The 6,000-nt window shown below is 44.0% G+C and overlaps 1 long non-coding RNA gene across 2 annotated transcripts in view; it reads right to left on the reverse strand.

The window, feature by feature from the left end:
- Window positions 1-4,644, reverse strand: part of LOC105865080 (uncharacterized) — a 42,608-nt gene extending 37,964 nt beyond the window's left edge. Inside the window, exon 1 of one of the 2 annotated variants that reach the window (XR_001151307.3) lies at window positions 4,491-4,641. This is a non-coding gene — a long non-coding RNA (uncharacterized LOC105865080). Of the gene's footprint in view, window positions 1-4,490 lie in introns of both variants that reach the window. The other variant, XR_012920570.1, reaches the window with a different exon arrangement.
- Window positions 4,645-6,000: the final 1,356 nt, after the last annotated feature.

The raw sequence follows: 6,000 nt of genomic DNA on the forward strand, positions 1-6,000 counted from the left end.
TAAGGACGTGGCAGTTGGGCTGATGTGAAGACAGCGCTAGCGAGCAGGGCACGGAGAGGATCCCAGCAGAGGGAAACACTAACGCAAAAGCCCTTTGGTAGAAGGGAACCTGGAGAAGCCACAACATGGGAAGAGGCCCCTGGGCACTGAGACCCAGGTGTTCTGGTCTCTATTCTGAGAGCAATGGAAAGCAGTTGGGCTGTGTGTGTGGTAGGGAGGGGAGTGGGGGCAGGTGACAACAAATCTGCATTTTCAAAACGCCACCTTGGCTGCAGAGTGGAGGAGGTTTGGGACGTGAGCAAGCACATCCATCCAATAGGAGTCCGTGGCAGTAAATCCAGTGAAAAATGGTGGCCTGGCCAAAGGCAATAGTCCTCAATCTAGGCACCACAGAATTCTGTGAACTTATGTGAGAAAACGAGCACATCTTTATTTTCACACACCTCTAACTGAAATTTAGTATTTCCTTCCATTATGAACATAGACAGCAAAAGACAACAGTATTATCAGCAGCTGTGACCTTGCTACCAAGAGAAATCACAGGTGATTTCAGATCCCATTACAGTCGCTGCAAATATATCAAGATACCGTTTATACTCATCACTACTTGAAAATTATCAATACGATAGTTGTTAGGCCTGCCACTATATCATATCACAGGATGCATTAATAAAGAAACATAATTATTATAACTCAAATTTATATTTTTACAACTGCATTTTAACATAATTGGTTTCTTTTGGAATCCTATGTGTTTGATCTAATACATTTTAAAATCTTAAACTGGAAAGGGGTCCGTAGGCTCCATCAGACTACAAAAGGGTTTCACTGCAAAAAATAAGTTAAGAACCCCTGCTGGTGGAATGGAGTGGATGGTTTGAGAGCTCTTTAGAAGGTCAAGGTGGCAGGACCTGGATATAGATGGGTGTGCCCGGAAAAGACGAGGAAGGTGCCTGGGAGAGCTCCTAGGGGTCCGGTTCATGCAAATAGATGGGCAGTGGAGGCTTTACCCAAGAGAGAAAACACTAGAAGACCACAAGAACATCTACAGATAAAGTGCAAAGATTTTAGTTAATGGACTCAGGGGGCATCTCGTTTGGCCATGTTTTCCTCACTCTCTCATTGTCAGCCAAGTTGCAGATAGTTGAGAAATATCGGTAAGTTGGGTGTCACCATGAACAGATACATACACAAATAGAAATTGTTATCAAGAAAATGACAGGCTTCTAGTCACAACACAATTTCCAGCTACAAAGTATGTTCAATATTCACAAATGCAACTGAGACCAGCACAGACCACCGCCCGCACCAGCAGAGAGAGTTCTTGACCTCCCTGTAGGAAGAAATTCAAGCACAGGGTCACAAGCGAGAGAGGAACTCAAACACAAAGTACAAGCAGAAGCAGATAGACTTATTGAAATTAGAGTACAATCTTTTAGAAATGCAAAAGAATGGGCTGATCCAAGGAGGAAAACAGTGTCACCCCAGGGTTAGAGTCTGTCCTTTTATGCTAATCCCCAATAATGTGCTAAACTAGGGGCAGAATATTCATAGATTTTCTGGGAAAGGCATGGAGAATTCCCAGAACCAGGAACCCTCCCCTTTCCTGACCTTATCGGGTAACTTCTGGGAGTTGCCAGGGCATCTGTAAACCATCATGGCCCTGGTGGGCATGATTTTTACCAGGTCAATGAGGGTAGTTCATTTAGGGACACTGTTGCCTCAATTGCGCGCATGCCACAATGAAGAAAATTCCCCCTTTTGCCTTAGATAAAGATGTTATGGCTAAAGTGAAATAACTAAGGGGTCTCTATTGGTAACATTTATCTTAGCTAAGCACGTTCACATTCTTGTGACTTTCTTATCCTGTTGGCCTTCTCCCTCTGACCCCTGCCCCAGCTGCCTGCTGCGTGTCTGAGTCCTGTCTCACAACCGTTATCAGAAAGGCTACCATTTCCTCTGAATTATAAGACTGCTTCCCAAGGGGTTGAATTTCTTTTCCTGGAGGACTCTAGTTTTCATTAAAACCTTTCATTAAGCAATGGATGTCATCCTGCTTCCCAATCTCCATTCTATTTATTTAAGGCCTAGCTCCTTCAAAAACTCAGAAACATCCACCCAAATATCCTTGTTATTTCTGTCTTTACACAAGAACAACATGTTGACTTTGCCAAAACAATTAAAACAAACTTAAATCATGAGTCATGAGCCCAGTGGTTCCCTTGACTGCATCCACACCTCCCGCCAGCTGTCCGTCATGCACCTGCCGGGTTCCGGGAAGGGAAGGGTGGCAGACAGGGGAGTCTAAATCCAGAGGCAGGTCTCTATTCTGTTCACCTTTAAATTTGTGTAAACCTTGTAAACCCCAATTGATTCAGAATAAAGTTTTGAATATCAGAGTTAGAGGATTTAACTGTTGATTTGCTCTTGCCTCTGGCGAACTCAATATAAATTTTCTCATTTTCTGCTATTTTTCTTTTTGTCTGTGAAAGGAACACTTCAGGCAAGAATAAATTCAATAGCAGGTAGACAGTATTTGAAAAATAGTGGTTTTCCTTGTCCTGGTCATTCTCAGGTGTCCATGCACATGGTGGCGGTGTTATAACACTTCTTCCCTCTTCGTTTTCTTTTACCCATGCGCCAGGCCTCGACCCTCTCCTGCAGAAAAATCCCAGAGAAACTAAAGCCATGGAGATTTTATTTTTAAGCCGCCCCCTTTGCCCTCACTATGCTGAGTGAAATCCAGTTAGTTGTCCTGCCTTCAAATTTCCAGAGTTTAACCCAAAATATATTTCATTTGATGAATGTATCCATTCAGTGTTCTGCTGTTGCTTTTATCATGTGCTCAAGACAAAAATACAATTTTTTTTGGAAGGAATTACTGCTATGCATAGGCTGCTTCTTCAGAGAGCCAGTTCTACTCTATACCAAAAACATCTCACCAAATACTTTTGTATCAAACTGGTTAGTTTCTAAGAAATTTTCCAGATTAAGATCTACCTCGCAAACAGGACTGCCTGGCAGCTGGACAAGTTTAGCCAGGTTGCTAGACACATTTCCCAAACTTCATTTTTTTCTAATTTGCTATTACATAAATAATATGGAATAAATGTCAAAGTAGGAGAGAAGTTAGGAAAAAATAGTATAGTGTGCTTAGAAATATTTGCCTCACACAGACAATGAGATCCGCATTCTAGGAGAGAAAAGGCACATTTGCTTAACTTGTTTGGCTAACGAAGCAAAACAAAATCTGCATGTGTTAGAACTTTAGCGATGGTTAGCTGCAAAGCTTCAAAACCCAACAAGTGAAAAAGACAACTAAAGATCACCGGCTGATGCCAGATTCTAGGAAAAAAGGAGCCTCACGAACAACTGGAACCTACCCCTGTCAGAGATCTCTCTCTTTCCTCCCTCCCCCATCCCTTCTCCTGCTTCTCTCTGCTGGCTGGCTTCACTCTCAGCATTACAGAAAGAAAGTAAAGAAAGTTTTCTTGCCTCCTGCCAGCTTCTATTTTTACAAAAATGCCAAGGCAAGACTCTGCTTGGTCTCGTTTTGGACACATGCCCTTTCTCAAACCACTCCACGTCGCCAGGGAATATGGACTGGCTTCTGCCAACTTCCCACCCAGCGACAAACACAATGCTAGAGAGACAAGGTCAAATTTTAAAAGTACAACTCCCTTTTGCATCATATATTAGCCCAGTGGTTTCCCAAAACGCAGTCTCAAAAGGAAGAGAGTGCTTAGCAAACAAAACAATAAATGCCTTTATGTGACAACCATAACTCTACTGCCTTGGCCAGGTGAGATTCTGCCCTGGTTTGACATTTAAGGTGCCAGAGAGCAACTTAAATTATTTCATAGCAAAGGTCTTGTTTCCTCAAAATAAAATTGTAATTGTGTGAGTCATCAACAAGGATGCAACATGAAAAGAAATATTTTTATAGTGACATTAAAGTGACCATTTTTCCCATTTCTGGCATTCTCTGATAGTTAAGTACTAGGTCTTTTCTGGAAGTAAAATACAACATTGAGGGTTGTTGTTTTTTTTCTCATCATTTATAATAGGCTACACCAATAATTTTAGAGTGCCATTTATGATCTCCCCACATACAAATAAGTGCTCTAGAACTGCTCTAATTCAGCAATGTCGGCAGTGCCTGGGAAGCTAATGGAAGTACCATGCTGTTTCCTTCAGTACACATACACAACTGTGCCACACTAGGAGCCACTACAAGGATGTCTTTCCACCCAGTGTTGGGTGCCACAGCCACCTTGACCACAGGACTCTAGACCACAGGAGCTGGAGGCCGGAGTTATGTCACCATTCTAGACCATCGTTTCCCGGTCTATAAAAATGATAGGATTAGAGTAGATAATTTTAAGATTTAAAATTCTAAAATATTATAATCCTCACAGAAAATAAGTTAAGCATCATTGAGATATAAAAGAGCCTTTTGTTTTATCACTTAGAGTAAGACAGTCTCTCACCCATTAAATGTTTACCCGGCCACTTGCCACCTTCTGGGCTGGGTGTCAGGGACAGAAGATGGGCATACTGCAGTCCTTGTCTTCAGAGAACGCACTGACTGGGGTGGAGGGGAGACAGCTTGTAAACAAGATCATCAAAATGCAATGTCGAAAGAGTCCTAAACCTGGGAGGTGACTAAATCCCGGGAGGTGACCTAACAGAGGAGGTGCTGTTCAAGAGGAGCCTAGAGAGGTGAGTCAGCCGATCATCTGGTGCCGACGGCCAAGTTCGAGGGAAGAAAATCTGGGCAGGGAAGAAAGCATGAGCCACAGGAGCCCGGCATGTTGTGAGACAGCAGTCTGGGAAGCAGGGGCAGGAATGGGCAGCGAGGAGAAGCGAGGCTGAGGCCCCGTCTCTGCTGAAGGGCTTCCCACAGGAGCTCGGCAGGCACAGACCTGCCCCACAGAACGCTCTCCCTGGCAGCAGGGCCGGGTGGATCAAGGGAAGAGTGCCTGAAGGCAGGGCACTGAGCCCCAGAAGTTTCTAGATTGGTTGAATGATCTGATGAGGCTCTGAGTTAAGGCAATGGAAGGGGAAAAGGAAGAGGTGACAGGTGCCACTGAAAGAGGAGAAAGTGTTCTGGGGCCCGAGAACTGAATTACATTTACTGTGTTGGGGAGGAAAACCTTTCCCTCTACCCTCTTAGGCTCGGTGCCTGGGGGCCTGTGAATTAAGCTAAAACAAGATTAACAGGAAAAAGGGCATACGATTTTTGCATGCACAGAAAAGAAGTGGAACTCAAAGAACCAGTTAGACTCAGGGCTTGTACACCACCTTAACAAAGGAAAGGGGGTTTGGGCTTCAGGGGATGATAAATCATGGGAAAGTGACTAGGAAATATATGGGGAACTAATGGGAGATAAAGGTTATCTTAATAAGGTCTGTTTATGCAAATTTGTCTCAAGGTCGACTCCTCATCTCAGGTGGTAAGAGTGGCTCTCCTCTTCCTATGGGGGAGCAGGGGGCGGGCAAAGGGGAATTCCTGCTTCTGACAGGTAAGGGGAGGGCAGAGAGCTCTTCCTGCCTTGGTTGATGCTCAATTACCTTCAATGCAAAATAATCCTTATACCAAATGGCATGTTTTGGGGGACACATTCTGATCCCCTTCAACCACATGTGTTTGAGTTTAACCTTGCTGAGCCTTACTTTCCTCACCTCCAAAATGAAGGTAAAAATTCACGGATTTGCAGTTAAAATAACGTGCCACAATTTATTTAAACCATTCAAGACAACAGCAAGTGGGGAACAAACATAAATCAACATCATTCGTATTAGCGTGTACCACTGTGCACTTGTCCCTGAGGGAACGGGGACAAGCCGAGCTGGCCAGTCACCCAACACTGGCAGGAGGTCCTGTAGGTAGTGGCTCAGTGGGCGAGGGCATCAGAGTATCCATGAACAGAAAGAGCCGGAAAATGAGGGAATACGTATTTTTTGGATGCCGACGGTCAAAGCTAGAAAAGCCAGAAT

Source organism: Microcebus murinus, chromosome 8, assembly GCF_040939455.1.
Source record: "Microcebus murinus isolate Inina chromosome 8, M.murinus_Inina_mat1.0, whole genome shotgun sequence".
Classification (NCBI taxonomy): Eukaryota; Metazoa; Chordata; class Mammalia; order Primates; family Cheirogaleidae; genus Microcebus; species Microcebus murinus.